Consider the following 11,690-nt stretch of genomic DNA (forward strand, 5'->3'; position numbering starts at 1 on the left):
CTACAGGATGTCTATACAATGCCCCACACATTCATTTTAAGTCATTAACCTGAGTTTCCTGAAACTGAACAAAAATTTCACTTTCTAGATTATTCCAGAGGATAAAAAATAACTAGGAACAATCTATAGAGGTCTTTGTTTCAAGGCATGCAGATATCACAATGGCAGCAGGTGCTGAGTAACATGTTCCTGAGTATGCTCTGCTCCACTTGCATGTTCCATGCACAGGATATTCCACTGAGACCACCCGTGTTATCCCCAGAAGGTCTTAATAAGCATGCCAGAAACCACAGGGATTGAGAGTGGCCACATCTTTACTGATGTATTTCTGGCTCTAGATCATGACAGTAGGAACAGGTGAGCTGGGTGTCCTCAGGAAATGTTCTATCTGGAGCACACTACCATCATGGTGTGAACATGCAATATATAATGAATAGGCCACTGCCTATTATTAAAATTACCTGGAACTTCCTATTATAAACCTTGTTGGTAGTTGTTTATAACTTACTCAAACTTTTTAACTACTTGGGTGAATGTTTTGCATTTGAGGTAAGTTAGTTCAGTAAACCTGGCTGAAAGGTTTTTGAAAATATTTCAATGATTAGAAAAAATATATACTAGTCAGCCCATGTTAAAAAATGCTGGTTAAAATGCAGCAATGCATGGTTTGGAGCAGGGACTTGAAAACTGGCCTTTGTAGCAAGGACAAGATGTTTACCATCCCTGTAAAAATCTGTTCAAATTTAGCCACTGTATAAGCCTTTTTTAGAATTGCGCTTTGCATATGTACTTTGATTTTAAGCAGTATGATTTTTCCAAAGATTCTATTTTTGAGGGAGAAATTCTATTCCCCTTTGTGTCTCAAAATGTCAGTTTTTGAAAGTCACAGGTTGCAATTCTATTTCCCCTGCAGTGCAATTGCATATGAATGTGTGTAGAGACTGAGCATGGATGTGCAGCTATGCAGCTACAGATATACAGATACATATATGTGTATCTGTGTATAAGTCCTGGAAAAAGCACTGGGATGGGGAGAAGGAATCCCTTACTATGTTTTAGGTCTAACAGCTGAGTGGTTCAGGAACTTGCTCAGGAAACCAAACCAAGTTCTAAGCCCTGCTTACTCAAAATGGGTTTGAAATTGCATCTCTCTCACTTTCCAATATGGTGCCACAGATTAGATATTACCCAGGGCATTCTGCTGCCCTCCTCTTGAGTCTAATTTAATAGTTATTGCATAAACTAGATGGAGAGTCATGGGGGAGTTTCTGCTCCATTGGGAGTAAGGGTGTAGGCTAAAACCAAAGGTCTACTTCTTGCCAGAACAGCCTCCATCTTGCTTTAGCTTGTTGTTTTCTTCCACTTTAAAAGTATGTTACTATGATTGTGCAGACAAAGAGTGCATGCAATGGTTCATATAAACCACTGGAAGTTTAGCAGTGTAGTTTAACTAGTTGGAAAACGTGTGTGTATGGGAGGTGGATTCTTGGAATGGCACATATTAAGGAGCCAACGTAGAGTGCATCTTGAGTCACAGTCTACCATCCTGGAGAGAGGAGGAGTCAGAACAAGGCACTTTTTGATGCAGGACGGCAGTGCAGAGGCTTCTATCAGAGAGGTAAATGTACAACAGTTCATTTCTCTTATAAAATATCCACCAAAAACCACTTCTACCACATCACACAAAGTAGAAGTTTCTACCAGTTTTGGGTTTTTACTGCTGGAACTGTGATTTCATCAGTAGAAATGTAACTCTTGTATGCACACAAGCACTCATAAGTTAGAAAATGCTAGAATAAAACTTGCCTTTCCAAGTGTAATATGACCCTCTTTGTATATATGCATTATGATTACATGATCACTTAGTTCTTCACAGGACCCTGCCTTATTCATTACAGCTAACAGACATATTCTGGAAGCAAATCAGTTATGTAATGAAGGCGACTGTTTTCTGTATTTCTTTGTGGCAGAAGCTGGAAAGTGCATAACAAATAAGGGGAGGAATTAAAGGAAGGAAAGACCATCCCACAGTTGAATGCCAGACAACAGGATTCTGTCTCTGTTCATACCACAATGTTGCTGAGCAAGTAACTTCAATCGCTTTTTTCATAGATGGTCACTAATTCTGTGTTTTTAATTTCTGGTGTTTCTGCGTGCATGACTTGAGAGCTTCACGTCTGGTTTGCAGAACTGCTGAATGCTCACAGATGTAAGTCAAGTCAAATGGGAACAGAGCTTAGAATGTAAAATGTGGTAAAGTTTGAACAATCAGATCCTAGGTATCTCAAATTGGGCACCAAAGTTACTGCATACTTTTGACCTTAACCTCTTAGTGCTTTAGTCCCCCATCTGTGCTTCAGTCCCCCTAATCTCAGAAGGGAGTTGAAAAGATACATTAATTAATATTTTTGAAGCATTCACAGATGCTAAAGAGCACCATAGAAAAACTCACGAGGAAATTAATAATTCTGTCTTCTGAGCAGAGTTTGAATAGTGTTCATGGGGTCATACACTGAAAAACAAGGAGAAAACAAATATTAAATAGTTGCTCATTAAATGAGGACCATCCATTCTTTCCACCAAATGAAGCAGGGATCTTGTGGAATAAAACGTGATTATGTAATTAAAGACAGTATCATAATTCATATGCACAGAGGCCAAATGAAGGTTGCTCTGGCAACCTCCGTTCTGACATTTCCTTGAGAACTTGACTTTGCAACCTTTATAATATCTCAACTTTTTTTTTGCATGTGTATAAAATATATTTCCCTTTCCTGTAGAAACACATGGACTGTTAAGCAGAAATTAGAGTGATAATGACTGAATGGAAATTAAATGTTATATATATATATGTTATATTTATTCTTTTCTAGGATAATTTTTTAAAGTCACAGGATGAAAAAGCATCTTCTTTGGTGCAAAGTCAAGTTTATTTAAGACTAACCTGGGAATTTTCTAAGTATGATTGCATGAAAAATGAGTGTTTCTTGCAAATTCTTTTTTCCAATATTTTTTTCAACTGCTTTCCTTTGTGGTTGATTAATTTATCTGAATGTGTTCTGAAACTCCCAAACCAATAAGAACTATCTTTTTCAGAGATTACCTTTAAAGTAGACTGTTATGTGAAATGACATACAAAAATGTGCATGCAAAGAAAATTAATTTTCAGAAGAAGGCCTAATGCAACTGGAAATAATAGGTTTATTATGCTCACCACAGGCACACCTGAGCATACCCAGGTGTATATTCAACCTACTAGATTTTGAATGAATTGAAGGGAATGTGGAAAAAGGGTATGACCCCTGTAAACATGTGTAGGCCTTTCTACTGAGTACAGTCAAGAGTTTATAAGAAAACCTCTTTGAATCAGCCACATTGGGATGTGGCTGGGTATCCAGGGCAGAGAGAAAGTGGTGACTTCTGGTTTGCAATTGTGAATGTGCAGCTACCAGCAGCAGCTACTTTTTTCTACTTCCCCCAAGTTTGCGCCCATGGCAGTTGCCCATATTACCCCCTCTCCCCAGTTCTGCTACTGCTATGAAGAGATGGAGGAAGGTAGAAGCGAATCTTTAACAGATTGCGACACACATTTGCTTTAGTTTTTACTTTAATTGGGTGCATCTACACATGCACTTTGCTGTAGAGTAGATCGATTAGCTCTGCAGAAAAGCATTACAGTCTACATGTGTGCCAGTATTTCAGCACAGTAAACTAATTAACTCCACCATAGGATACTACTGTAGAGGACAGTACTATTCTATGGCGGAGTATTTTACTGTGCCAAAACGCATGTGTAGATGATGACCAGGGGCATAAATTGTGCCTGGTCTGCCCAGCCAGCTGGGGACTTGCTCTGCCCTGGCTCAAATTCTGCTGTCCTGGGTGCACATGTAAATGCTGTGCCTGGGAGCAGTTGACTCTGTCTCAAACTGGTCCAGAGTTTATTGCATCACTTTAATTTCATGTGTATGTGCACCCATTGAGTGTTTAAAATCTTATTTATAGATCTGCAGCTATAAGTGCATTCTGATGTTTCTTTTGCTGGGGTACAATGATTAATACCTGGCTATGGTTGAAGACTTATACAGTCATCATCAACCTCCAGACACCCTACATGCAAACCCTGTTTTTTATGATTTAGGATAGTAAGCAAAACAGGCCAAAGATGGGGTTGAAGTAAATTCATCTTTCCCAAGATAGACAAGAGGGAATATTTAGTCAAACCACTGGGAGAATGCACTCCGCCTAAGAGGGAGTCAGAAAAGTGTGCACCTGAGAAGGCTCTTCACATATCCTTAGGATGTTGTTGGACCAGAAAAGAGCATGTGTTGTTTCTAGAAAGGCTGGGGAAGGAGGAGAGAGCAATCCTGGAAATATAGAGCTTATCCCCTGCTTGTCAGGTTTGTTGAGTGTCATTGGGCAGTCAGAGGAGAACAAGGGAGCAGATTGAGGACACCTCCACACCCCACCCCATACTTCCTTTCTTAACTATTTAAAATTTTCATCAGGCTGGGTTGTCCTCATATCCCCAGCATATAAGTGAAATGCATTTTCAGGATGCAGCTGGTTTGACCATCCTATTGGGTTTAAGGAAGGATTTTTTTCCTATTGGATCAAAAGTCCAGTAGGTTTTTTTTTTTTTCCCTTACAGCCTAGTTGAGATATAGAAGACTAGGATTTGGAAGTCTAGTATTAAGGGAAAATATAGAAAGTTTGTGTTCTAGCTTGTGACTAATATCTAATGTATGTAGGGTTACCATATGTCTGGGTTTTCCTGGATGTGTCCTTTTTTTTTGCTCCTCTGTCCTCCATCTGGGCAGGTTTTTGAAATGTAAGCAAATGTCCAGGTTCTTGCTCCGCCTCTGCTTTTTCCTGGCACTTTTGGCTTGGCTGCTTGGGGCCAGGGACAATGGGGGGAAGGTGATTGCAGGTGGGGGGAGTTATGTGCTCTGTGCATGGACCCTGCAGCTTCAGGCAGGTGAGAAGGGGAGAGAATGTGTGTGTGAGATCTTCATGGGCAGCCGGAATGCGGGGTGCAGGGGGCTGCAGGTTGGGAGTGAAGGCTACCAGCAGGAACTGAGGGGCTGCAGGATGGGAGTGAGGGGCACCAGCGTGGTCTGGGGGGCAGGGGACTGTGGCTCAAGAGTGAGAGGCAGCAGCAGGGCTGGGGGATGGGTGGGGGCTGTGGCTTAGGAGTGAGGGGCACAGGAAGGGCACTGCCCCCCCCCCACAATCATATACGTCAGCACGTCAAAAGAGCTTAACTGATCTTTGTAGGCTTATCCCTTTCCCATCACATCTACATAACAAGCAAATGTTTGCAGTGATACCGGGGAACCTTTCAAAACAAAGGTATCTTATATTAGTCATATCTTATTAGTCAAATGGAACACATTTTAGGTTCCTTGTTTTTAGAATGGAAAAGCAAAGACTGATCTTGAACATGCTGGCAGCCTAACCTCTCTGTTTTATCCAAATATCTGGAATTGGAACTCTTCTTCTTTGATGCTGCGCTGGCCAGCAGCACTCCTATTATCATCAGCTATTACTTCAGTTCTTTGTTTCAAGCTGCAGCCAGGCTGGTTTCATATGTCCTACCTCCCCCCTTCCTTTCCCAGCAGTCATTAAAAATTAATGTCTGGTCATTGGTCTTCCATCCTATCTCCAAGGTAACTTCATTCATATGTTGACAGTTCTTGATAGACTATTCATACCTACTCTGACCTGCCTATGAGACTCCTGCCTAGTCACTGCATTCCTTATTCCTCTGTCATAGGAAATAATTAACCCCTTCATAAAGAAGTTTCCCATGTTCAGTGTTTGATAAGCTGGATAGGGTGCTAACAAAATATCATATGACATAAAAACTGGACAACTGAAAGGATAGGGATCATAGAAAGGGAAGATTTGTATAGGCTTTATATGTAAAAAATAAATAATGATAAACAGGCTACCACTAAAGCAAATGTTAAAATATTGAGAAAAAAAGACTTGAGTCTCTATAGACTTCCCAGTTCTGAAGTAGCCATTAGGAAACACCCAATTTTTATCATATCATTAAGTGTGCATTACAGAAGCTTTTTCATTAGTGAAAAGTTTAAATTGTAACTTATTGCTCACCACATAACCTTCAGTAATACTTGTACCAAGTATTAACTGGCAACCAACATTTGCATTTAATTTAAAAATTGAATGCAAACATGATCGCTGTTTCATTAAGTGTTAAAGCTGAGAACATTCCATTCTGTTGGAAGGAGTTATGGGTATAGAAATTAAAGGAACTGAGTATGGTTAAGTGAGCTTGCCTATTTGGTTCAGAGTTATCATTTTTGCATAAAGATATGTTTTGGAAATAACAGAACTGGCCACATCTTCCCTATCCATATCTTTGTTATCAGAACACAGGATTTCCTGACTTAGGGTCTTATTTCATGTTGCACTTTCAGCTGCTCAAATGTTGATCAGTGTTAGTGATAGCTTGAGTTTGGAGTAGTTGCACCATAAGGCTAAAAACTTTCTCTGACTGTCTTCCACCTGTACAGCTGTGACTTGCCATTAGAGGGCTGGTGACTAGGGGCCTGACTAGGATCTATATAGCTGTGAGTTGCCAGTACAGGGCTGGTGAACCAGGACAGACTTCTATCCCTGCTCAGTGTGTGTGGGGGGGCGGGGGAGGCGGGGGGAACATGAAGCTAGGAGGCAGATAGTAAATGAAATTAGGGTGGATAATGAAATGGGAGGTGGAAAGGAAATGGGTGAGGGCAAGGTTGGTGAAATGAAGGAAGTCAGCCACTGAAGGATAAAATAAAAAGAAGTTAAAAAAAAAAAAGAGTTTAAAAGGACCTAAAGAGGAAATAAATTAAAGAAGGTCTCATGTTTTAATGAATTGGGACTTGGGATTAGGGTGTGGGGGGTGCTGGTAATGCTTCCCAGATTGGCTGGGAGGTGGGAGTTGTGAGAGAAGGTGATTTTATGGGGAGCCCCTGTCCCCTGCCCCAGGAAGGAGGCCCCAGATCATGAGGACCTGATCTAGCTCCTTAAGGTCTTTGCCCGCCCTGCCACTAGACTCCACTCCTACCTGTCTGTGCCTGCAACGCAGTCATTCCTGGGGGTGGGAAGGTCACCTGGGCCAGGAGGGGGAAGTTGGCTTGGTGCATTCAGGGGGTGGCAGTTGGCTTGGAGAGTTCAGGGGGTGGTAAGTTTGACGACACAGAACAGGAGTGTGGGGGAGGGGACACTGCATCCTGGGATGGTGGAGGACTGCAACTTGGATGTCTCATCTGTGGAGAGTGGCCAGACATCAATGGACACAGGGAATGCATCCACATGAGTAGGGGTGTACGTATGCAGCAGCACAAATTTGTGCTACTACTTTGTGCAGCAGTGCATGCCCCTGCTCATGCGGTTTTCAGTGGGACACATTGTCATGCTGATTCATGTGCTGCAGGGGAGGCTGGCTGGGGCACAGGGTGCTGGCGAGTGCTGGCTGGTGTGCAGTGTGCCTCAGCATGGGGGCTGTACAGTGCACAGAGATGGGGGAGCAGGGAGCCCTGAGCCGCCTGCTTCCCTGTCTCTGCATTTGTCTAGGCACACAGAAAATCCCAGTAGCAAATTTTGCCCTGGTGCTGCAAAGTAGCAGCAGGGTGCACAGTTTAATGTGCAAGATGTGATGTTTGTGGCATTGCAAAGAGGTTTGCCACACCACAAACTGCAAGTGCCTGCATGTCTGAATCTGGCCAAGCTGGGTAACACAGATGGAGAAAAAACTCTGGAGTGGTATGACTTTAAGCAACCTAAAGTGTGCTTAAAACTAGTTTAAAGTGTTAATGTGTAGACAATCCAGGAGTTAAGAGCTCCAGGAACCGCCTAAAACTAATATATAACAAGGCCCTTAGGCTTTTGTGCTTGATGGTGCTCATTCAGGAGTCTGCTTAATTGGTCCTGACAACAGCAGTTGCTGATGAGTACACTCAGTAAAATTATACAGTACTCCTTCAATGTAAAACTGTCCAACTAAGATTACATGTTGTTTGATGATGAACATCACTGTACAGTATTTCAGTGACACACATTTTCTTCTTCTCATAATTTACTTGAAATGAAATGAAATGCAAGTAAATATATTTTTGAACATTATGCTTTCAGTACCAATTAAAATATAAATCTATTTGTTCATATGCAATTTCATTAGATACATGGAAAAAGGAATATATATTCTCATAATATTTGACATTAGAACAGTACAGATGTATGGGTGGGCATTTCTGTCATGGGCTATTACAGGGAAACAACTGCATTTTCTAGATTATTTTGGCAGTGACTCTAACAATGGCTGCACTTTTTTTCGTTTGATTTTTTCCCCAGATAGTTTATTTTTATCTTGACATTTTGTCCATCCTATGAATTTCATCTTGGGGAAGAAACAGCCGTTTGTCTCAGAGCAGTTCAATTGCAATCTCTGGGTGACAAGCTGATATTTCTTTCTTCTTGAAAAAGCTTTTAATATGATGTGTTAAATGTCAAGAAAACTCCCCAATATATATTGAACTTTACTAACCTTATTTCTCTTAATATTAATGACATATTGGCAAAACGTTTTGAAAAATGAACACATTTTACAGATGTCAGTGTCTGATGTTAAGAAAATTCCTGAAGGAATTCCATACTACTGTTTGTAAGACTTAAAATTATAGGTAAAATTATAAATTAATTATAGGTAAAATTATATTGGTAAAATATAATTAATGACCTTTAAAAAGCATCTCATAAGGTGTAGTTACCATCCTGGATACAATTAGCTACTATTGGACTTGTGGCTAAGAAATTCCAGAGTAATTTTGGAAGGATATATGAAAATTGGTTTAAAAGTTAGATATTTTCTAAAGCTAAGTTTATTACCTTGATTCTCTCACCTAAGAAATCTGTGCAAGGGAAACCTGTAACCTGCTAATAACTGTGAAAACAAGAAGGACTTTACCTAATAGAAAAAAATCTCTGTGTATAGGTGTTTTCTTTCTTGTACATGTTAAGCAGTTGTATAGATTTGCAGCAGATAAATTACTCTGGAAAGAAAGAGTCACTTAACACCAAAGACAAGAACTTTATAACTTTTGAGTATTGTTGAGAATTTTAGTATTCCTTTAGCTTTTGCTGTTGCTGCCTTGCTGGAACACTATAGTTCTATAGGAAGATCTTCCCTATTGTGAGGATTTTTTTTTTCCCCTCAGAGTCTATGAATACTCAAATAAGTTTAAAAGAAGCCTTTTCTGTTTTCCAGTTCTGCCCCTGCTAACACATTGCTGTACACAGTGTTAGCACAGGTATTCTAGTGAAGAGATAGGATTTGCAAATGCTAGTGTGAAATGCAGAATGCATGTAAAATTCAAACCTGGCAGCATCTAAGAAATTCTGGATTGAAACTACTGGTAATTAGTAAGGATCAGTGAAAGAATCCTACTTTGGATGGACCGGTGATTCTGTATTTTCTCTTTAGCATTACATTTTGATAGGTATCAGTGGAAATGTAGTAGTACTTTTCAGAATTAAGCAAATTTTAGATTTTCCTCTTGCAGAAAATTGAAGCATTTCATTATTTTCTTTTGCCCTGAAATGGGACAAAAAGTTGAACATTTAAACAGAAGTTCTGAAAAATTGTAGTTCAATAATGCCTAGATGAAACAGCTCAATGTTTTCAATCAAAACAAAACATTGTGACACACCTGAAATGGAAATAATTTAGCTCATTCTGCTGAAATGACATAAACCTTTTCCTTTCAAATAGAGCTGGTTGAGGACAAAGGACAGAATCTTATTTCATTTTATATACCTGGGTAGTAACTTCCATTACATACCCACATAGAACTGCATTTGTCATATAGATATTTATAGTGTTGACTCATAAGGGACAATACAGCTATTAAAAATGCCCAGTAGGCCACAGTCTGGCTGGGCAGGTATGTGGCTTTGTATGGCTGTATCTGAGCATCCTAGGATTCTGGCAGAAATGAGGCAAAGAAGAGTCTTTCTGTGTTCTAGTTTGGTAGTAGAGTGGTTAAGATACTCACAGAAAAGTGGGAAACTCAGGTTTTAGACCTCCCTCAGTTTGAACCTGCACTTCTAACCACCTAACAAAGTACTTTGGCTACAAGGTTAACATTTCCTAGCCACTTTTCAGCTCTTTTCTTATCTAATTAATATGAAAAGCAAGTTGCTGAGCCACTGCAACTTGCTTTTCATATTAATTAGATATGTCAAAAGCAGTTAATTTCTGCCCCATTGGAAAGAATGATCTAAGCTAGAATCTAGAACTCTCCTCTCTTTCAGACAGCATCAGTCTCACTGAGCTACCTGACCTCTAACTTGTTCTTTTTCCCCTGACCCTAAGGGGCCAGTTTAAAAATGAGGGCTGGACAGGAGACTGGGCAGATCTGTAGAAGCAGGGCTGGTTTAGTTGCACTTTCTCCCCCACCCACCCTTTGATTCAGTTCCACTTGTAGCAGCAGACTACAAGCTAGCTAATAGTTCTTTCTGAAGGTCTGCCATGGTAATAAGCCTCTCTGGATCATGTCTTGGCCTCTTGTCAGCTGAAAGAGATTTAAGCTGGAGCGGCTGGGAAGGGATCCTGAGTGACTCTAGCAAGGGATAATGGAGGAGGAAGCAGCAGCAGCTTCCTAGTCATTTGAATCTGCATACTCCTAGATGAGGGGAGCAGGTATAGTGGCTTTGTGGATGGAAACAGGCAGAACCTTGGCAGACAGAGAGTGAGAGATGGCAGCAGATGACCCTAAACCAGATGATCAATGACAGATAGTAAATCAATGGTGGAAGAAGATGGCAGCAGATGGACTACTAGGAACAGTGGCAGATCAAAGGATGATTGCAATCAGAAGACAGACCTTGGCAGGAGATGTGTAATACAGAGCAAATGAAGGATGGGACACAATGGGTGGACAGCAATTTTTGGCTTAATGAGGGAAGAATACAACAGGAGGACAGGGGGTGATAGGGAGTAGTGCACAGTGGTTTCTGCTGAGAGCAATCCTGGATGCAACAGAGGGGACAGAGACCACAGATGACCCAGTAGGAGTTTTGGTATAACATTATACTTGGTGTCCTGGAGGTGCAGCCTAGGAACCTGGATAGTTTGATAATGCTTCAAAATAACAGAATGTGGGAGCTGAGTTTTAGCAATACCACGGCATATGAACATTTTTTTGAAAAGGTAGCAAGAGGAATAAAACAGACTGTCATTAAAGTGGATAAAGTTTGTGGGTTCAGACAAGGTGATATCTCTGATCTAGTTCAGCTGGAAGATGTGGAAGCATGATTAGAAATATATTGTGAGTGGATTTTGTGGTCAAAATGTGGGACGTTTATGGCATATGGATGGGAGCATGGTGGGTGAGGATGTTTCTGGAAGCAGACTCAGTGAACATAGAAAAGGTCTAGCATTTGCCCCTGGTGATCGCACTAGGTGTACATCACAGATATGAAATTTACTTTGGGTAACTCATCCACGTGCCAAAAACATTCTGCACTTCGACCACAAAATCCAGTCACTCGCAATACATTTCTAGCTATGTTTCCACATCTTCCAGCTGAATTAGATTAGGTATTTCGCCTTGTGTGCAGTAAATGCAGGGAGATAAACCACCTGGCACTCCACTACCCTTACATCAAACTCAGCAGGA

Source organism: Alligator sinensis, unplaced genomic scaffold (assembly GCF_000455745.1).
Source record: "Alligator sinensis unplaced genomic scaffold, ASM45574v1 scaffold614_1, whole genome shotgun sequence".
Classification (NCBI taxonomy): domain Eukaryota; kingdom Metazoa; phylum Chordata; order Crocodylia; family Alligatoridae; genus Alligator; species Alligator sinensis.